The sequence below is a fragment of the Bubalus kerabau genome, chromosome 23, assembly GCF_029407905.1.
Source record: "Bubalus kerabau isolate K-KA32 ecotype Philippines breed swamp buffalo chromosome 23, PCC_UOA_SB_1v2, whole genome shotgun sequence".
Lineage (NCBI taxonomy): Eukaryota > Metazoa > Chordata > Mammalia > Artiodactyla > Bovidae > Bubalus > Bubalus kerabau.
Window position 1 is genome coordinate 13,385,271 of NC_073646.1, and position 23,272 is coordinate 13,408,542.

Here is a 23,272-nt window from a genome sequence, read left to right on the forward strand (position 1 = left end):
GGATGGCATCATTGACTCAATGGACATGAGTTTGAGCAAACTCTGGGAGATAGTGAAGGACAGGGAAGCCTGGTGTGCTGCCGTACATGGGATCGCAGAGTCAGACATGACTGAGCAACTGAACAAAAACAGATACAGTCAAGGCATTTTCTCACATCCTTTAAATTCCTTTCTTTTTGTTTCCTTCTTTCTTATTATTTCTCTTTTTTGGCTGCACCACACAGCATGTAGAATCTTAGTTCCCCAGCAAAGAATCGAACCTGCGCCCCCTAGAGTGGAAGTGTGGAGCTGCAGCCGCTGGAGCAGCTGCCAGGAAATCCCCAACTCTTTTCTTTATTATTTTAATGGCTGCATATTATTCCATCATATGAGTAAATCTCCTTTGAGTTTTTCAAGATTCAACATCCTTCACAGAAAAGGACTCTCTGGCGGTAGCAGTGTCAGAATTACTCTGCGTGGACTCCCAGGAAGCAGAAGGGACTCTCCTCTACAAACAAGAGGACTAATTATATTTCCCCCAGGTAACCTCAGTTGAAACTCAGTTGTGTTAGGGAACACTCTGAAAGGTTTGGGGACCTATTCTTGTTTAGCTTGCTAGGGAAGCACAGTCTCAGATGTTTCCTCTCTTGGCTTCCAGTTACCTACAAAATAAAATCCAAATTTCCATGTACCCTCACGATCTGGCCCCTCATCAGCCACTGTGTCTAGGCCCCTAAACTCTCTAGCATCCAGCCACGTGGGATTGTCTACCTCTGGATCACATCAAGCGCCTTCCTGGCCCCAGCTGATCACCACTCTTCAGAACTGGAGCTCTTCTTCCCCAGCTTCTCCTCCTTCTTTGGTCTAAGCTGAATGTCACTTTCTCAGAAAGGCTTTTCTGATCCCCTAATTTAAAGAAGGTTCCCTCACCTGCTATAAACCACAGGAAGCTCAGCTCGGTGCTCTGTGATGACCTAAATAAAGGGAGGGGGTATACACATGTGTGTGTGCATGCTAAGTCACTTCAGTCGTGTCCAACTCTTTGTGACCCTTTGGACTGTAGCCTGCCGGGCTCCTCTGTCCATGGGATTCCCCAGGCAAGAACACTGGAGTGAGTTGCCATGCCCTCCTCCAGGGGATCTTTCCAACCCAGGGATCAAACAAGTGTCTCTTGTGTCTCCTTGCACTGTCAGGAGGGTTCTTTACCACTAGCACCCCCTGGGAAGCCTATGTGTGTGTGTGTGTGTATATATATATAAAATTACATACAGCTGATTCATTTCCTTGTACAGCAGAAACTAATGCAACATTATAAAGCAATTATATTCCAATATGAATAATTAAATAAAGATTCCTTCATATCCCCTCTCATAACACCCTGTCCTTTCTCTTCACAGCCTTTGCTCTATTGTAATAATTAAATATTTATCTGCATGTTTATTTGTCAAATGCCTGTCCTCACTTTCACTGTCCTCCTTCCCAAGGACTCTAAGCCCCACGAGGACAGGGAGGAACCGCCTCTGTTTTGTTCACTGAATATATGTAATTAGCACACAGCCCCTGCTGCACACTGAGGCCTAATAAGTCTTGAATGAATGAATGAAAAAACAAATCACTTGGACAGAGGAGTAGGTGTGTATTACTGACCTCTAGGCTTCAGTTTCATCTGTCAATAAGAAATAGGGCCAGCAATATTTCCCCACATTTCCCCACCGCAATTATTATGAGTAAATGCACCCTTTATGAGAAATGTCCCACGGGGCATAGTTAGCAGTGAGAAATGATTTCCACCTGCATGGTCCTTTTGCTCCTCAAACATCCCTGGCCTTAGTATTTAAAGTGGCAGACATGCTGCCCTACATAAAACTTTCTCTTTCTTCTTTTGAAGGCAGGTGTATATGAGAACGCTGGAATATTCATTTTCATATAATCCCTTTGAACCTTGAAATGCATATGATAGAAAATGGGAGGACAGACACAGCGTTACCTCTTTTTCTAGCTAACTACTGTTTACAAAGTTGGTTGCTCCGGGTTAGCTCAAAATACCTTTTCAAAGCTTAGGCAGTTAATTAGAGCTGCTTCTGGGCCCATGGAACCTGAGCCACATTCAGATCAACAGCTTTGACTACACGGGGAGGGAAAATGTGTCACTCAGGCATGAGAGGCTGAATGCCAGTCACCCCAGGAACCAACGCTTCTATAAGTCAGTGCTCCCAGCCTCATGTTCCATCTGCAAAAGTTTACACAAACAATAATCAATCAATGCAAATACATCCTTTACTTCCCCAAGAAAATCTGGCCTCCAATCTGGAATGGAAGGGATGTTAAATAATTCATCCATTCAACCCACAAATATCTATTGACCACCCACTATGTGTCAAGTTTTGTACTAGATGCTAAGCAAGAATACAGCTGTGAACAAGACAGTAAAAGATCTCTGCTGTCAAGGAGCTTACATCTTCTTGGAGGGAGACGGAGGAGGGACAGAAGACAGAAAAACAAAAGAAGAAAATGAAGAAAAAAATATCTTACAGAGACAAGCCCTTTTTCAGATAAACTGAGATACAGAAAGAATGACAAAGGTGGATATTGGATCAGAAGGTATCTCAACAGCAAGAAGCAATTAGCTACATGAAAAGTCTTAAAGCAGAGCATTCAGACTTGTGGACACAGTGGGGAAAGGAGAGGGAAGGACAAATCGAGAGGGCAGCATTGAAACACACACATGACCATGTGTAAAACAGACAGCCAGCGGGAGTTTGTTCTGTGACGCAGGGAGCTCAAACCTGGTGCTCTGTGACAACCTAGACAGGTGGGAGGGGGTGGGAGGTGGGAGGGAAGCTCCAAAGGGAGGGGACATGCGTATACCAATGGCTAGTTCATGTTGATACATGGCAGAGACCAACACAATATTGTAGAGCAATTACCCTCCAATTAAAAATAAAGAAAGAAGAGCATTCTAGGAAGACAGAACAAGTAGTACAAAGGCCCTGGGGCGGGAAGGTCAGATTTTTGGAACGTTGGCAAATGAACTGAAGAGGAAATAGAAAGACGAGTGTAGAGACTGACCTTGTACATCATGGTAAAGTTTCCATTTCTTCTCTGGGGCAACAGAAGCCACTGGATGGTTTTAGCAAGGGAGTAATACGATATGACTTGTGTTTTTATTATGTGGCCACTGTGTGGAAAATGTATTATAGGTATAGGTGTACAAGTAGTGAGACCGTACAGGAGGCTGTTGCTATAACCTAAAAGAGAAGTGGTGGTGGCTTAGGCAAAGATGTCACAGACGATTCATGTCCACAGTGGGCTTACAGTCAGTTAGGGAACCTTTCAAACCTACGGAGGAAGGACATGAATCCTACAAGAACTTAATAAAATACAATGATAATTTGTAGAGAAAAGTTCAAACCTTCATTCAAGTCTTTTGTGTTGGAAGAGGTGGTATACAAATAATCTTCCTTTCCTTCCTTCCCTAAATCATTAGTTAAGATTCACCTGTTTAGTTATACAGAGAGAGGAAGTCAGAAAGAGAAAAACAAATATTAACACATATATATGGAATCTAGAAAGATGGTACTGATGAACTTATTTTCAGGGCAGCAATAGAGACTCAGACAAGAGAACAAACTTATGGACACAGAAGTGTCCTCCCCAGAAGGAGAGGGTGGGACAAATTGAGACAGCAGCACTGAAAAAAATATATTACCGTATGTAAAATAGATACTAATTGAAAGTTGTTTTATAATCCAGGGAGCAGAGCCTGGTGCTCTGTGACAACCTAGAGGGATGGGATAGGGTGGAAGGTGGGATGGAGGTTCAAGAGGGAGGAGACATGTATAACCTATGGCTGATTCATGTTGATGTATGGCAGAAACCAACCCAACATTGTAAAGCAATTATCCTCCAATTAAAAATAAATGTAAAAAATATTCACCTGCTTATGATCTACCTGTAGGTCTTAGATACTGTCATAGCCTTCAAAGAACAAGGTCAAAGAAGGGAAAGATGAAAGAGGTATTCTTCCTCTCTGGTGTATAAAATCCAAGAGGTTTGGGATGAGGATATTAAGGCCAGAGTTTATTTGAATGAATCCAGCCATGGAATAAGTCAGAATTAGAAACCTCTCCTTCTTCCCCATATGACAAAATAGGAACATTTTGGATCATGGAGTGAAGGCTGTGGATGAAATGACTTAGGGTCTCCTGTTGATGCTCATTTGGGTGCTTAAGGAAGTGTACTGGGAAAAGAACAGGTAGTTGGAGATTATCTGTGAAAACTTATCACAGTCATGCATGGTCCAGTAACACCTCCTAAATGTTTGCCAGGTGATTAGTCTCTTTTGTAATTTGTATTACTCCAGGGACCTGGGACCATAGCAGCTGAGGGGGTGGGGCGGGGAACTTGGCAACCTTAATCCAATAATCAAATATGGTGGGTGAAAAGTCCAAAAAATATCAAAGATCAGTAATCAACATCTGGATGAGTGAAACTAAGACTCACCCCTAGAAGTATCAGAAAATAAATATAAAATATTATACCAATTAATATATTAAATATATTATATAGTATTTAATATAATATATTATAATACATACAATTTATATATTATATTAAATAATAGTATATTTAAAAAACATAATACATTTGTTGTTGTTCAGTTGCTCAGTTGTGTCTGACTCTTTGCAATCCCATGAACAGTAGCTGGCTAGGCTTCCTTGTCCTTCACTCTCTCCTGGAGTTTGTGCAAACTCATGTCCATTGAGTCAGTGATGCCATCCAACCATCTCATCCTCTGTCATCCCCTTCTCCTCCTGCCTTCTTCAATCTTTCCCAGCATCGGGGTCTTTTCCAGTGAGTCGGCTCTTCACATCAGGGGGCCAAAAAACTGGAGCTTCAGCTTCAGCATCAGTCCTTCCAATGAATATTCAGGACTGATTTTCTTTAGGATTGACTGGTTTGATCTCCTTGCTATCTGACAAATTCTCAAGAGTCTTCTCCAACACTGAAGTTCAAAAGCATCAATTCTTCGGTGCTCAGCCTTCTTTATGGTCCAACTCTCACATCCATACATGAAAACTAGAAAAAACATAGCTTTGACTATATGGACCTTTGCAAGCATTTAACATGATATTAAATGATATTATAGACAGACAAAGTTTCCTTTTTCTCCATATCCTTGCCAACACTTGTTATTCCTTGTCGTTTTGACAAGAGTGAAGTGATGTCTCGCTATGGTTTTGATTTGCATTTCCCTGAGCTTTTTCTAAAGTGCCATCTGAATATTTTTATCTGGAAAAAGTGTCTGTTCGAGTCCTCTGCCCATTTTTCAATTAAACTGGTTTTCAACATTAGGTTGTATGAGTTTTGTTTTTTTTTTTAATATATTCTGGATTTAACTCCTTATCATTTATATGATTTTCAAACATATTCTCCCTCATTCACCATTGAAGGGGATGTAATATGGAGTGTAATGGAATGTAATATGGAAAACAGTACAAAGTTTCTTTAAATAATTAAAAATAGGACTACCATATAGTCCAGCAATTCCATTTCTGGCTATTCATCTAAATAAAACAAGAAACACTAATTTGAACAGAGATATGCAACCTTATGTTTATTTCAGCATTATTTACAATAGCCAAGCTATGGAAACAACTGAAATAAGTTCAGAAAAAGACAAATACCATATGATTTCACTTCTATATGGAAGCTAGAAAACAAAATAAATGAACAAATATAAAAGAGAAACAAACTTATAGATAAAGAGAACAGACTGGTCTCCAGAGGGGAAGGAGCTGGGGGGATGGAGGGTGAAAGGGATTAAGAGGTACAAATTTCCAGTTATAAAATAAGTCACAGAGATGTAATACATAGCATTAGAAACACAGTGAATAATACTGTAATAAGTTTAAATGATGACAGATGGCAACTAGACTTATGGTAATGATCACCTCATAATGTTCACAAATACTGAATTGCTATTTTGTACACATGAAACATGTAACATTGTATGTCAATTATAGTTCAATTAAGTATATACATATTAAAGTGAGTGAAGACATGACTCTACGATGAATGTAGTGTCTCTCCAATGCCTGTGTCTGGTAAACCCTCTTACATCTTTTTCAGACGTCTGAATTGAGACATTGTTTTATTTGCTATCAGGGCAAAATATTCTGAGACATCAGAATCAGGAGAGGGACTGAGAAAGAGGCAGAGAAAGAGAGCCTTAACAGATGACACTACTCTTGTGTCTAATTATATGAAAAGGCCATTATCATGTGCCACAAAACAAGGGCTCTCATGTGCTAAATCATAGAAAGAAACAACTCATGAACTTGCCCCACCGGAAATTTATTATAAATCAATATTAAGCCATGACTTGGAATCAATTTACATGTAAGCCCTTCAAAAGGTCTCACCTTCTTCCTAATCTTAGAACACAGCTTCTGTGTGGGACCTAGTCTAAAACTGAAACACACACACACACACCTTCATCTCCAAGATAAGTATTCTCAGATCAGGTTCTCAAATAAAATAAAGGGTTGAAAGTTTGCAGAACATTTCATTTTAAATGAAACATCCTGACAAGAAAAGAAACCTACTAAGTGTGAATGCTGATAAACCGTGATTTCTCCCCAAATATGTGTGTGTGTGGGGGGGGGGGGTGCCTTTAGAAGCATCACCTTTTCAAGAGAAAAATGTCAGACTTAGCCGCCTCCTCTCCTCACCTTCTCCTCTACCACCATCGCTTCTCTCTCCTCCACATTACAGTCCCCTCCTTCCAACCAAGGACAGCTCAAAGGGAAATTCAAGTTCCCTGCCCTTTGGGAATGCCTTTCTTATTTGTAACCCTACAGGGAAAAAAAAAAAATTACTCTTACTCTGTGTTCCCCCAGGAGGCTGTTGCATTTGAAAGTCTGACTTTGAGTCTCAGAGGCACAAAGGTGCAGCAGAGTCATTGACCTTTGGGGGTGACCAACTTTAACTTCTTACACCTGGTTACAGAATCTTCTAGGGCCACAGAGGACAGTCAGGACCATTGAGTAGAGTCAGATGCTGATTCAAAACCCAGTTCTGCAGGGAACTATATTCAATATCCTGTGATAAACCAGGATGGAAAAGAATACAAAAAAGAATATTCATATATGTATGTATAACTGAGTCACTTTGCTGTACAGCAGAAATTCATACAACATTCTAAATCAACTATACTTCAATAAAGCAATTCTGTACCGGTGCATTTGTGCTTAAGCAGTTAATAATGGATAATGGATCAGAACACATTTTACTAACTCACACAAACTCAATGCATAGAAAATATTCATTCAGAAGTATACATGTGCTCTTTATTGACTGGGATATTTTTATTCATTTATGTATTTATTTTTTTCTCCTCTCCCACTTAGACTGTCAGCTCTAAAAGGGTAGGGGCCTTGTCTGCTTTCTTCAGTGCTATAGCTATAGTATCTGGCATGCAGTACTGCTAAGTGCTGCTAAGTTGCTTCAGTCGTGTCCGACTCTGTGCGACTCCATAGACGGAAGCCCACCAGGCTCCCCTGTCCCTGGGATTCTCCAGGCAAGAACACTGGAGTGGGTTGCCGTTTCCTCTTCCAATGCATGAAAGTGAAAAGTGAAAGGGAAGTCCCTCAGTCGTGTCCGACTCTTAGCGACCCCATGGACTGCAGCCTACCAGGCTCCTCCATCCATGGGATTTTCCAAGCAAGAGTACTGGAGTGGGGTGCCATAAGTACTTAGTAAATTCTTGTTTAATGAAGGGAGGCAGAGAAAAAAATTAGAAGGAAATAAACCAAGAATTAATAGTGATTACTCAACCCTAGGAGACTATGGTAGGCAGAATAATAAGATCCAAAGATGTCCAGGTCCTATTTTTCAGTATTTGTGGTATGTATATGGCAAAAGAGACTTTGCAATGTGGTTAAGCAAAGGATCTTGAGAAGGGAAGTTTATCTTGGATTATCGAGTGGGCCCAATGCAATCATAAGATCCTTAAAAGAGGGAGGCCAGGACTTCCCTGCTGGTTCAGTGGATGGGAATTCTCCTGCCAACGCAGGGGATATAGGTTCAATCCCTGGTCAGGGAAGATTCCACATGCTGCAGAGCAACTAGGCCCATATGCCACAACTACTGAGCCTGTGCTCTAGAGTCCATGAGCCAAGACTACTGAAGCCCACACGACTAGAGTCCGTGCTCTGCAACAAGAGAAGCCACTGCAAGGAGAAGCCTGGGACCACAACTAGAGAAAGCCCGCCCACAGCAATGAAGACCCAGCACAACCAAAAATAAAATGAATAAATTATTAAAAAAAAAAGGGAGGGGGTGCAAAATATCAGAGTTGGGATATGTGATGACAGAAGAGGAGGTCAGAGAGAAAACAAGAGTTGAAGATGTTACATTGCAGACTTAAAATGAAGGGATGGGCCAAAAGCCTCAAAAAGCTTCTACAAGCTGGAAAAGGCAAGGAAATAGCTTCTCCCCCAGAGAATCCAGAAGGAATACAGCCCTTCCAACACCTTGATCTTAGGGCATCTACTCACTAGACTTGTAAGATAAATCTGTGCTGTTTTAAGCCACTACTATCCTGGTAAGAAAAAAAAATTATTAAAAATTTTTCATGTGCTTTGTACTTTTGTCATTTATGTTTATTATCTATCTTAAATTAGTTAAATTATACTTTTAAAAATTGTGATTACTCAAGGGAGAGAAATTATGGAATGGTTACAATTTATTCTTTATCCTTTCTATCTTTTCTGATTTTTCTTAAAAAAATTTTTTTTCTAATTCAAATAACATCAAATGATGATGGCTTGGGTAAAACCCAAGTTATCACCAATCTTAACATTAGCTAGCAAGCCATGAGAAAGTTCAGACTTGTTAATAATGCACCTACTTGAACTCACGTTATTTTAACACCAACAAGGTTTGTTTGTTGTTAAGTCGCTGAGTAGTGTTCAACTCATTGTGAGTGTCTGCCTTTACTATCTCTGGGGGTTTGCTCAAATTCATGTCCATTGAGTCGATGATGCCTTCCAATCATCTCTTTCTGTCACCCATTTCTCTTGCTCTCAATTTTTCCCAACATCAGGGTCTTTTCCAATGAGTCAGCTCTTCGCATCAGGTGGCCAAAGTGTTGGAGCTTCAGCTTCAGCATCAGTCCTTCCAATGAATATTCAGGGTTGATATCCTTTAGGATTGACTTGTTTGATCTCCTTGCTGTCCAAGGGACTCTCAAGAGTCTTCTCCAGCATCATAGTTCAAAAGCATCAATTCTTCGGTGCTCAGCTTTCTAAAGCTTTTCAGTGCACAGTGAGGTTAGACCTTCTTGTTTTTCCATTTATCCATTCATTCAACAAACATTTATTGTGGGGACCATGCATCATCAGTCTTTGACAGAGGCAACAAAGGAATTATTACAGGATTATTTTAAAACTTCAGAAAAGGTCAAGTCATGACTCTTACAGTGAAAACATGTTAGAGAATTTAGTTGTCATTAATGAGGGAACTGGTAGGAGGTTACTGTCAGGTTAAAGAAGAATGCAAAGATTATACCCATGCATAGGTCAGGAATATTAAAGTGAATATTCAAACTGGGAAAAACTGGCCTCTTCTCCTTGAGAATCTCCACTGTCCAGATATGAACCTTCATTTTACAAAATTTTTGGATGTCTACTGGCAAAGATGGTTTTGCATTCCTGTGGGTCATCCACAACTTACAGTCGTCAAAGAACTCAACAATGGTCAACACTCGACAAGCAGAAAAAATACTCTCTAGGCAGTGGGTACTTTCCCACTGAACCACCACTTTTCCTTACACTACAAGAATGATTAAGATGCAGCCTCTGCCTTCTCATGTGGTGTCTGGGAAATCTGACATAAACAAAGAACTTGCTTTGCTCTGCCTGAACAGAAGGAGAATAAATCTTTCCATGGCTCCTCTTCTGTTTACCAGGCCCCTGTGAAAGAAACTCCTGTATGAGAATTGAATATTATCCCAAGAATTAGAAAGAGGCTATTTTAAATTTCCTTGCATTAATAATTTCATTACAAATACACCAATAAACCAATAGGCACTCACTGTAAAAATAAAATGCAAACCATAAATAAACATACATTTTAAAAAGAGAAAGCAGAGTCCTTGACTGTCTCCCTTCTAGCAATTCCATTTTCTCACCCACTGGAGATGCTACCGATAAAAAAGATAATGTCCACGCGTCAGATACTTTGTGAACTAAAGGGAGAGACCAGAAGAAAAAAACCTCTTATTAAGTGTGGCCACCTTAATGAAATTTTTGGATATGTCAAGTCAGCCAGAGATTAGTTCAGAAGAAAAGAGGAAGACACTAGAAAGCTCTGCATGTAAGTCACAAGAATGTTAAGAGTTCAAGGCTGGCAAAAGTAGAGGGGAGGGGACATCCACAGAGGCAGGGCAAGAAAGGTATATAAAATAAAATCCTCAGCTGAGACACAGTCAGTGAGAAATCCCCAGTGCCAGGGAACGTTTGATGAGTTCTTGGGATCGCGACATCTAATATTTCATCTGAAGTTATTGTCTCTTCTGTTCTTCCATGAGGTAATCTCCCACTGTGAGCAAAAATCTTCTGTTGAATAAATATCTGCTAGACAGGACAGCCTGTGTCAGTGGTACTTTGAAGACTGTGTCAGTGCGGGCCAGGGGGAAGGAAAAGAAGAGAGAAATTGCAGGAGGTGGGCAGAACACAGGAACTCAGGGCAAGAGACAACTGGGAGAGGATAAGTGCCCTGTAGTGGGTCCTGCCAAGAATCCCTAGAGATACTGGGCACAGATAGATTTTATGCCTGCTCTTAGATTGGAGTTTCAGACATTTGAGATGAATATTAAAGGAAAGGGTAATCTTAAGATGCTGTAGTGAAACTGAGAGCATGCAGAACTTCCTGGAGAAAGTGATATTTGGACTAAGTCTGGAAGGAAGCGGAGGCTCTCATCACACAAAAGGGGAAGAGGAGAGAGAACCACGTGTGCAAAAAAAGCCAAGAGATGTTTGGGGGGACTAAAGAGCAGGTTGGCATTATTAGAGCTCAGCCTCTGTAGAACTGGAGGGATATGATTTTGAATAGTGTCCAGACCTCTCAGGCTAATGTTGATATTCATCTTAAGAGGTATACTCAGCACAGAATAGAAAAGCATTGTGGTGGAAAACTCGTGATCAGACAGGATTTGAAGCGCCATAACCTAATATTCACTCTGCCACTAACTTAAGCAATCAGCTTTCCTTCATCTGTGAAACCTTACCAGGCTGTGTTTATCCGCCCCAAACACTGGACGAATACAAAGTACTGGGATCAGGGAAGACTTCCTCTTTCTCGAAGCAAGAATGTAGAACAAACCTGTGAGTATTTTGCTAAAAATGCTCAGAACAGGTAAATAGACTGAGTTTAATTCCCCATGTTGGAGCAGAATCAAGGCAAAATGAACAACAACAACAAAATGCTCTAAAAAAGCTCCAAAGGTATTGCCTGGTGTGTTAACAAGCAAGGCCTGATTTTAACAAATTTGGCCCAGTGAGTTTTTTTTTCTTCTTGCCCATTGGTAGCACCTTGATGTGGAACATAGACCTCTGAACCACTAACTCAATTGTTTCCACTTCCTTTTGTAAAAAATGGTTTATTTTTAACTGAAGGATAATTGCTTTACAATATTATGTTGGTTTCTGCCATACATCAGCATGAATCAGCCACAGATATACAGATGTCCCCTCCCTCTTGAACTACTCTCCCACCTCCCACCTCATCCCACTCCTCTAGGTTGTCACAGAGCACCTATTTGAGCTCCCTGAGTCATACAGCAAATTTGTTTCCACTTAATTGTGGTTGTTTTTACCTGCTTCCCTCTGATGCTCTTCTCAGCATCTGTTATGTAAAAAAAAGTGAAAGCCCAACTCCTGGTATTTTTCACTTGGTATGTTACATGATAGGATAATCCTCTGCTAAACTGTGAATCCTAAAGATATTTCCAAATGCTTTGACTTCTTCTAGGTTCAGGGAAGCATATAAAATATTAATGTGGGCACCAGAGGCATTAATTCAACAGAAGCAGATCTACAGAAGGTGAAATCAACAGACAGGCAGCCACTCTGATGAACAGGCACTCTTTTACCCTTTGTCTCCCTTACTGTGAGACACGTGGAGCTCAAGAGCCAGGATTGACTCCACACACTTCTCTAACCCCAACAGTTCTTCTTGAAAGAACCCAAGGCTTCAGATGAGGTTCTTCAGATGATCTGTAGATACTGAAGTCCTACTTCCTGAGTGGGGACATAAAAGTCCTCAGTGAGTGGGTTTCAGCCATATGTCAAGTAGTTCTCTGGACATCAAGGTGGGAATGAGACTTATTAGCAAGACATGATTTACCTGGCACCATATCCAGATTCTTTTGTAGGTAAGACTTAAGCAATCTATATGGAACATTGTCTATTATAGCATCATCATCATTAAATGATCATCAAGCAATTGTGATCATCTAAGTGTTAAGAGAGATGTCCAACAGCAAAAACACAACTAATTCCCTAAGGAAGATACGGGATGCAAAACACACCATAAAAAGATAAAAAGTAGTATGCATCACGTACCTCTGAGTGGTGTGGATAGCAATGCATCTGAAGGTCAAGTTTATTGGCCTGACAAGTTCAGGACATGGACCGCACCATTTCATTTGCCAATATCACCCCAGAAACTAGCACAGAACATACACAGAGTAAAGGGGCTCGAAATGTCTGTTGAACAGGAGACCAAATGTAGAGGTCTGCAGTGATGGTCAAGGAAGTTGGCCAAGTTGGTGGCTTATGATTGTGAAAAGAGAGAATGTACAGATGAGGGGTCAGAAGCATTGCCTCTGGAGCTGGGCTGCCCAGACTTGAATCCTGGCCACATCATGTACATGCGAGGTGACTTTGGGCAAATTATTTAACCTCAGTGTTTCAGTTTTTCTTTATCTATACAATGAGGAAAGTTAAGATACCTATATCATAGGTTGGTGAGAAAGATTAGATACATGTAAAGTACTAAGAAAATGAGGAAAGAGTAGATATGTGTAAAGTACTTAGAAAATGACCGGAATATAGTAAGGGTAAGGGGTGATGTGATGATGATGGTAATGAGGAGGAAGATATTGATAATGAGGACGATGAACATGATCATGAACAACAACAACAAAAAAATGAGCCTCGTACTGAATGAGCCAAAGCACAAGAGTGGAAAGGGATGTAAATACCAGCTTAGTGGTAGGTATATAGTAGAGAAGCAGCAAGAAGTAACATATAAAAAGGAGGAGAATCAGAGTAGAGACTTCCCCACATGCATTTATGGTATAAACATCCGAAAATTCTATGATGGAGTGCTCTGTGGTGTTTTAGAAGATGCAGAAATAAATCATGTTGCTTCTAATAATGAAAATGTGAAAATATCAACAAGAAGGGACCTAATAAGCTTGTCATATTTATACTATGGAATCCCATGCAGTAGTTGAAAAAAAAGAAATCAATCTCTATGTAAGAATTCCTAAAGACCTCCAAATCATACTGCTGAGTTAAAAATAATAACAAATTGAGATACTTCTGATACACATTCAATATATTTTTAATGAGTACATACACTGGCAAATACAAAGAATTTACCTGCCAAACCGTACACATATGAGTAGTCTGGAGAGAAGAGCACAATTTGGGGGATGAGGGTGTCAAAGGGATTTCACACACATGCTCCATGTCTTTTGATGAGGGAATGCATTCATGTATTATTCAGTTCAGTTCAGTAACTCAGCAGTATCCAACTCTTTGACTCCATGGACTGCAGCATGCCAGGCTTCCCTGTCCATCACCAACTCCCACAGCTTGCTCAAACTCATGTCCATTGAGTCAGTGATGCCATCCAACCATCTCATCCTTTGTTGTCCCTTTCTCCTCCTGCCTTCAATCTTTTCCAGCATCAGAGTATTTTCCAATCAGTTAGCTCTTCGCATTAGGTGACCAAAGTATTGGAGTTTCAGCTTCAGCATCAGTCCTTCCAACAAATATTCAGGTTTGATTTCCTTTACGATTGACTGGTTTGATCTCCTTGCAGTCCAAGGGACTCTGAAGAGTCTTCTCCAACACCACAGTTCAAGCATCAATTCTTCAGTGCTTAACCTTCTTTATGGTCCAACTCTCATATCCATACATGACTCCTGGAAAAATCACAGCTTTGCCTAGACGGAACTTTGTCGGTAATGTCTCTGCTTTTTGATATGCTATCTAGGTTTGTCATAGTTTTTCCTTCCAAGGAGCAAGTGTCTTTTAATTTCATGACTGCAGTTAACGTCTGCAGTGATTTTGAAGCCCAAGAAAATAAAGTCTGTCACTGTTTCCACTGTTTCCCCATCTATTTGCCATGAAGTGATGGGATTGGATGCCATGATCTTAGGTTTTTGAATGTTGAGTATTATGTACATTCATATAAAGTAAGAATTTGTTGCAGGTGGCGGGGGCGGGGGGTTCTCCCCTGGTGGTCCAGTGGTTAATAAACCACCTTCCAATGCAGGGGACATGGGTTTGACTTGATCCCTGGTCAGGGAACTAAATCCCACATGAAAGTGAAAGTGTTACTAACTCAGTTGTTTTCAGTTCTTTGTGACCCCATGGACCATAGCCCACCAGGCTCCTCTTCTCTTGGGATTTTTCAGGCAAGAATACTGGAATGAGTTGCCATTCCCTTCTCCAGGGGATCTTCCGGACCCAGGGATAGAACCTGGGTCTCCTGCATGCAGGCAGATTCTTTATCATCTAAGCCAACAGAGGCAACTAAGCCATTTCTCCGCAACCAGAGAGAAGCTCCAGCACACCGAAAGTAGACAAAGCCCGTGAACCACAACGAAGAGCATGAATGCCACAATAAAGACCTAGCACAGCCAAAAAAAAAAAAAAAAAAATTCAAAGCAATAATTTTAAAATAAACTTGTTGGCATGGAGGAGAGAATAGAAGCTGGAAGCATGATTGCAGGGTATTGAAGTGGTCTGGTTTGAGGGGTTGGTAGAAATGTCAGTAGAAAGAAATGATAAGGAAAATTACATGAATCAACGGAAATGAGTGGAGAGCCAGAGAAAAGGTGAAGGATTTCTCAGAGAGAGAAGACTTGGAGCAGAAAGCGAGCAAGAGAGAGACAGTGATTTAGTTCAGTTTTATACTTGCACGTGGTGACACTGAACAGCTAGCATCCAAAATTCTATTCTTTCATGAGGGCTGCTTTCTCTAGCATAATAATGACCAGATTAAATCAATTAATTTGGCCAATTAATTAATCACTTGGCCCACAGCTATTCTAACAGCTTTGTATAACAGCCACAAAAAAACCTCCTAAACAGTTGATTGGATATTTAGCTATAGCTCTAATCTTGCTTAATAAGAAATAGCTCCATTGACACCAGAGTGTATTATTACTTTATGAGAGGATTGAATCCCATGCACTCAATGGTCTCCATGGATCTGGAGAAGTTATTTTTATGCCACCGAGAAGGCAGTTTGAGCCCTCGGCCACTTGAATTAAAGCATTTCTGATCAGTACAGAGCTAAAATGGGTATGTCACTTCCATCACAGCAAATGGCACTTATCCTGACTTCTCAAGGCCTATGTATAGATAGGCCTTGATGATAGCTTTTCTTTTCCTTCTGACAGCAGACTCTAAAAATACAGTTACTGGATCAAGTTTAATGTTAATCCTGTTGGAAGTTGTCTATTGGCAATATCAAATATGGTTCCCTTGTGCTTCAGGTAATACACAACACAAGAGAAGTAACCTTTTGAAGCACAAGTTCTTAATCAAGAGCTGATGAAGGTATGGTGGTTTGAGGTAATTCTGAAATATTATGCAAAATTCTATGGAATTTTGCCTTGTTAACCTCTTGGTGAGGGCTTTCCAGGTGGTGCGAGTGGTAAACAACCTGCCTGCCAGTGCAAGAGACCTAAGAACCATGGGTTCGATCCCCGGGTCAGGAAGATCCCCTGGAGAAGGGCATGGCAAGCCACTCCAGTATTCTTGCTTGGAGAATCCCATGGACAGAGGAGCCTGGAGGGCTATGGTCCATAGGGTATCACAGAGTAAGACCTGACTGAAGCAACTTAGCACACATGCACGCAACCTCTTGGTGAAAAAGAGCCCATGGTTTAAATAGGTTCTTAAAAATGCTAAAAACAGTATTCCCTTTATAAATTATGTCATCCTAGCTAATTGAATCATTTTAATTAGACAGGGGATTGCTCATTCGGGTAATATTAAATTGAACTTCATACCAAGTCAATCCTTTAAGGGAAATATGGCTTGAACTATTAACTTAAAAAAAATCATAGGCAGTAATGAGCCCAACATTTCTCACAAACAATACCTAAGAAGGAACGTTTACAGAAACATTCTCTTAGGAAGGGAAATTTCAAGGAAAAAAAGGCTTCATCTAGTTGAGAAAATACAAGGATGCTTTTGGTAGCAGAAAGCACTTAAACTGTCCCTTATAGAAGAGATAGGAATTTGTAGAAAAAGGATGAGAGAGCAGGTTCTAAGCTAAAATAAGTATTGACCAAAGTCATAGGTGCAGGACAATGCAAGATGTCTTCAATAGCTAAAACTTTCTGGGAAAAAGTAGGAGATAAGACAAGAAATGTAGCCTTGGGCCTGACCAAGAAGGCTGGATTCTATTCATAGGAAACATATGAAATGGAGAACTGTTTGATGTTTCTGATCAATTGGAAGAAACTGAAAAAGTAGATTCATCTAGAGTGAAAGTAGAAGAAGTTTGGAGGAAAGAGGGTCATTATCTGTAGAGGCCCTGAGGATTAGCTTCTGAGAGGATTAGCCACAAAGGCAGCCGGACCCCTAGGGTTATAAAGTATTAATAGTTTATAGTTGCCAAGGGCAGTACTCTGAGGCCAAAATTTCTGTCCAAAATGATTGCTTTTTTCAAATACTTAGTTACAAAGACACACACGCCATTAGCACCTGCTGTTAAGTCCTAAGATGATGAGTCTGAACTAATGCTTTTCCTAGTAACTTGGCCTTTGTGTGAGGGAAATAATCTCAGTTCATAAAGATATTCAGCAAATGCCAGAGGGCAGGAATGAATTCTCTCCTAAACTCTCTTCCTTTGGTTATAATCTTAACTCCCTGATCCCTCATCAATGTGGGACATGAATGTTGCCTCTAGTAGGTGTCAAGCCCACCTGCCCTGACTTTCCCACCCACTCTGTTGAAGGATTAATTGCGTCACACACTCAGGCTGCTCAATGAATAAGTGGCCAGAAGTTCAGAGGTCATTTTGAATAAAAAATTTTATTTTCTTGAGAAACCACGACAAGTTTCTCCAACACACATCCAACAGAACACAGGCTTCTGAAATCATTATGTTGCATACAATCATTATAAGAACTTCAATAGGAATAAAAGAACCACAAGATGGGAATGTGACAGTGTGCAGAGATTTACACAAACTGCAGTAGATATGCAGGTCCTCTGTGATTACAACTGTGGGTTGCTGTTGTTGCTTAGCTGCTAAGTCGTGTCTGACTCTTTCGTGACCCCATGGACTGTAGCCTGCCAGGCTCCTCTGTCCACGGGATTCTCCAGGCAAGGATACTGGAGTGGGTTGCCATTTCCTTTTCAGGAGATCTTCTCAACCCAGGGATTGAACCTGAATTGGCAGGTGGATTCTTTACAACTGAACCCCCCAGGAAGCCCACAACTATGAGTAGAAAATGATAAACCTTCTTTCATTTAAATCCCCAGTGATTGGAATCGTTACTTTTTGCTTTTGGCAAATACGAGAGAAAAATCCCCACCCACAAGGACCAGAAGAGAAGAAATGGGCCAAGCATTAAGATCTCATCCTGAGAGTATCAATTAACAGCTAAGAAGGAGTTACCTAATTTTTGAGCATAAATCTCATTTTGGACCCAGTTTGACAGACACTGATTTTGTAAAGATCTGATACAACCTGAGACTTCCACATAATAATATTTCCTCCTGGAAAAAATATTACTTTTCAACAAGGTGCTCCAGAGTCCAAGCATCCTTTCTAAAATTATCTTGTTCCTCTGTAGTGACCAAGCATTTTTCATTGTCTGAAGCTTCTTTGCTTAAATTTCATTTTGTTTGATAATTATGCCAGGTAGAAAAAATCCCTCATTATTTAAGAATCATGGTCAGTGAGATGCATAAGGATGCAGTTAACTAGACAGATTATATATATGATAGATAGACAGATAAAGAACTTTTCACCGATGTCATAAACACGATACAAGAAAGTTTTTGCCATCTAAATAATGACCCCTTCCAAAGATTTCCATGCCCTAATCCTCAGAACCTGTGAATGTGTTAGAGGTAACATGTGGCAAGAGTGACTTTGCAGATGTGATTAAGGACACTGCGATGGGGAGATTAGCCTGGTTTACCTGGCTGAACCCAATGTAACTACAAAGGATCTTATAAGAGGGAGGCAAGAGGTCAGAGACCAAGAAGGAGATATGATGATGGAATTGTGGAGGTTGGAGCGATGCACTTAGAAGAAGGCAGAAGGGGCCACAAGTCAAGGAATGCGGGAGACCTCCATAAGTTAGAAAAGGCAAGGAAATGGGTTCTCCTCTAAAACCTCCAAGAAGAATGTAGCCCTGCCAACACCTTGGTTTTAGGACTTCTGACCTCCAGAACTACAAGATGATACATTTATGTTGTTTTGAGCCAATGCTGCTGCTGCTGCTTAGTCGCTCAGTCATGTCCAATTCTCTTCGACCCCATGGACTGTAGGCCTCCAGGCTCCTCTGTCCATAGAATTCCCCCAGGCAAGAATACTGGCGTGGGCTGCCATTTCCTACTCCAGGGGATCTTCCTGACCCAGAGACTGAACCCACATCTCCTGCCTTAGTAGATGGGTTCTTTACCACTGAGCCACCTGGGAAGGCAATAGTTTGTGATAATATGTTACAGCAGCAATAGGAAATACATGGTGATAACTGGAATCACTCAGGACTCTCAATTACTGCCGAAAGGAAACAGGAAAAAGTTGAAAATGGCCCCCCACTTCTCTGGTTCAGGTCCCCAGAAGCATCTGGAAGATCTGAGCTGCAGACAATGATGATCCCATTCTTCTGTCCAGAGCAACCCCTGGCATTTAACAACCATGGCATCAAGGTCTGAAGGACTCCTTCAACCAGCTTCTATATCCTCATATTTCATATTTTATTCCATTATGTTCAGAAGACTGAAAACCTGGCCTGGACCGGAGGGTAAGAAAGCAGAGAGGGGAGTGACTTGCACAAGATGACTCAAGCCTGCAGTTGTATGGATAGATGATCTGACAGAGCAAGACACCGTGGGCAGAGAGGAATGCTATTTTCAGCTGGGTCCCCTGAGAGCACTGACAGTGGCCAGGGCCTCCCTGCAGGTTGTTTCTTTGGGAATTGATCATAGGGACTTGCAGTTAGTCCAGGGAAGAGGAACAGGGGGAAGGGAGAGCAATGCAAAGATGCATTATGGGGTGACCCCTGCTGAGGGTGCTCAGTCTGCAGAGGCTGATGAAATGCATCTCAATCTCTCTGCCTGGGGGTATTCAACTGCTCAGCCCCATTGTTCAAGGTGGTCCCACAGGCATTAAACACACACACACACACACACACACAAATACATATACAACTTCTGTGTCCAAGCTAAAGGCCAATCAGTTCCTATAGACCATCATGGTGTCATAGAAGCCAGAAATATACCCTCAGGGCCCAGGGTGGGGATTGACCAGTTGAAGACTGTTGACATCTGCTCTCAACTAGTGGCTGCAGAAGCATCTGGAGTAACAGGTGGGGCTTGTAGGGTTTGCAGCATCCCAGGTGGTGCTAGTGGTAAAGAACCCACCTATCAGGCAGGAGACATAAGAGACACAGTTCAATCCCTGAGTCCAGAAGATCCCCTGGAGGAGAGCAAGGCAACACACTCTAGTATTCTTGCCTGGAGAATTCCATGGACAGAGGAGCCTGGTGGGCTACAGTCCACAGGGTTGCAACGAGTTGGACACGACGGAAGTGACTTAGCATGTGCACACACATGCCCAGGAGGGACCCAATACATTGACAAAACCCAAATGATGAATTGAAAAGGAAGATCCATTTGGAAGTAAAAAAGGATGAGGATGAGGAGGAAAAGAAGGAGAGAAGGAAGAGGAAGAGGAGGAGGCAAGGCAGCCCATATCACATGGTCACTACCATGTGTTATCAAAGGTGACCAGAGCTCCTCTTCAACACTTTCCAGTTCTCCAATGCCTGGCACAAGGCTGGAAGTCATACAGCAGGTCCTTAGCAAAAGTTTGTGAAATTGAATTATTTCCCACTGCTGTCTCCTCCTGTCATAGTTTCCAAGGGCTGCCATAATAAATTACCTCACACACAGTGGCTGAAAACAAAACAAATTTATTGCCTCACAATTCTGGAGACCAGAAGTCTGAAATCAATTTCACGGAGCCAGAATTAAGGTGTTGGCAGGGCCGTGCTCTCTCTGGAGGCCCTTGGTGAGAGTCCTTCTTTATTCTTGCACCTTCTGGTGGCTCCTGGCCTCCCTTGGTTTCTGGTAGCATGACTACAATCTCTGCCCCATCTTCACGTGGACTTCCTCCCTGTGTGTCTGTGTGTCTTTCCATGTCCTCTCCTCTTCTTAAAAGGATACAAGTCACTAGAGTTAGGTTGACCTTACATCCATGACTTCATCTCAAGGCTTTTAACAAATTGCATCTTTCACATGCCCTATTTCCAAATAAAATCACATTCTTTGGTTCCAGGTGGACAGGAATTTTGGGGACATGCTACTCAGCCCACTACACTGCCTTAATCCCCATCACAACAGGAATCTGGGGCCAGTTTTAGGTCTCCAAGTGAAAGTTGGAATAGGGGAAGCCAGGGATGATCCAGGAACAATCTAAAGTAGATGGAGGTACAAGAAGGGAAACAGGCAAGAAGAGGGTTTCAAGAAGCACAGAAGAGAAAGAAAATTTTAAAAATGGCCCTGGAGGACTTCCCTGGTGGTCCATTGGTTAAGACACTGTTCTTCCAATGCAGAAGATAGGGTTCGATCCCTGGTCAGGAAACTAAGATCTCACATGCCACACAGCGTGTCCCCACCCCACAAAATGACCCTGAACTCTCAGCCTGGGTGAACAAGAAAGTGGGGAGGGAACGTGTGTATGTCACTGGACAACCATGCACTGTCAAGAGGGTATCTTCCAAGCTGTCTGATTCTACAGGAGCTACTTCCCAACTTGGTAAGTTGTAGATAACTGATAGCAGTAAAAAGAATTTTTGTATAGATGTGCAAGTAAGTTATGTCCAGTAGAGAGATAATCCCCCACTCCCTCATCCTCATGTAAAAGCAGCTTTGTATTTGCAAATCCATTTTAACTTTCCTTTACTCCCCATTAATTTGTGCTTTGAACCATTTGCTGGTTGTTGTCCTCATATGAGTTAAATAAAATCTTTAACGTCTGTGTCTCAGTTTGCTAAGCTGCCATTACAAATTGCCATAAACTGAGTGACTTAAGACAACAGAAATTTATTCGTTCACAGCTCTGGAGGAGAGAGGCCTGAAATCAAGGTGTCAGTGGGGCCATTTTCCCTGTGACAGTTCTAGGGGGAGATCCTCCCCTGCTTCTCTTTAGTTTCTTGTAGTTTCTGGCAGTTTTCAGTTTCTTGTAGTTTCTTCCCCAGCTTCTTATAGTTTCTGGCACTCCTTGTTTTGCAGATACATCACTCTAATTTTCTGTCTTTGTCTACACCCAGCATTCTCCCTGTGAGTCTGTCTTGAGATTTTCCCCTTACAGGGCATCAGTCACTGGATTTAGGACTTACCCTAATTTAGTATGATCTCATCTTAATTTGATTACATCTGAAAATATCTTATCCTCAAATAAGGTCACATTCACAAATGTGAATAGGGGGATACTATTCAACCTAATGTGCTTCTTCATATGACTAAGGAAATCATGATTCTATCTTTTTGGAAAATTATCCCATAATAGTACTGCTGCCAGTGGAAGCCAACAGGAGATAATGGACTGGGAAAGATAAGAGAAGGAGTGGAATATGTTGAGTTGGCCTACATGTGGGGCTGGAGATCAGAGAAAGAAAGACTGGAGGAGAGACGGACTACAAAACACAATGTCAAATGCTTTGTTCCATCGAATGTGCTAATGTGACCTATGAGAAAACTGAGGCCCAGAGAGGGGAACCTCTCCCAGGGACACAGAACAGGCAATGAGCAGAAGCAGAAGGAAACCCAGACGTTTTGACTTTCAGCCCAGGATCCACCCACTGGTTGCAAAAGGTTTCAAGAATTTCAGCATTTGGACAGAGACCTTCACATCATTTCTCTTCCCTGGACAGCTTTCCACATAGCACATCTTTCACATTCCCATGTAGGCACACACATTCATACACATAAAAGCAAGAGTTCCCCATCATGGCTCAAAACCTAAGTGTGAAATCTCTTACTGAATCTGAGTCAAAATTCAACCATAGATAATTAGCTTACATGCCTCTCTGATTACACCATTGTGTCATCTCTTGGCTGCAAGGAGATGTCTAAACTGTAGACAACTCGATAGCTATTAGTTCAGTGAAATTGATTTCAAGACCACCATTTCAGTACTTGATAATGGCACAAGTACAGAGGATCTCTGAATTCTTATAATTTTTAAAAGCAGAGGAAATTGTGAAAATGGAAAACATCACAGTCCAAAACTTGAGTTTTTTAAATTATGGTACTGACACTATAAGCCTGGAAATATTGTAATCAAGCATCATTTTCTTGTCTAACCCTACAGTGATATTCCAGCACCAAGAGTTTATAATTACCAAATCATAAAATGTAGCTTAATTCCCACTTTCTTTTACTCCGTACCATTGAATGTATTAGTCACGTAGCCACATTTCTTTACCAGCAAAAAAAGAGAACTGAGAAAATTTGATCATTCATTTCACAAACTTTCTTAAAACTTTAGTACTTCCAAGAGGTAACTCTCCTATTCTGTGGGAAAATTCAAATTAGCACCAGGGAGGAAGGGGATCAAGATGGCAGAGTAGGAGGACAGTGAGCTCAACTCCCCGCAACAGCAGCAAAAATACATCTCCATGTGGAGCAATTCTCATGAAAGCAAATGAAACTGTCAGAAAGACTCTTCTACAACCAAGGCTAGAGAGTTACATTAGAAGATGACCACCAAGCCTGTAATATCCCCATCCTTT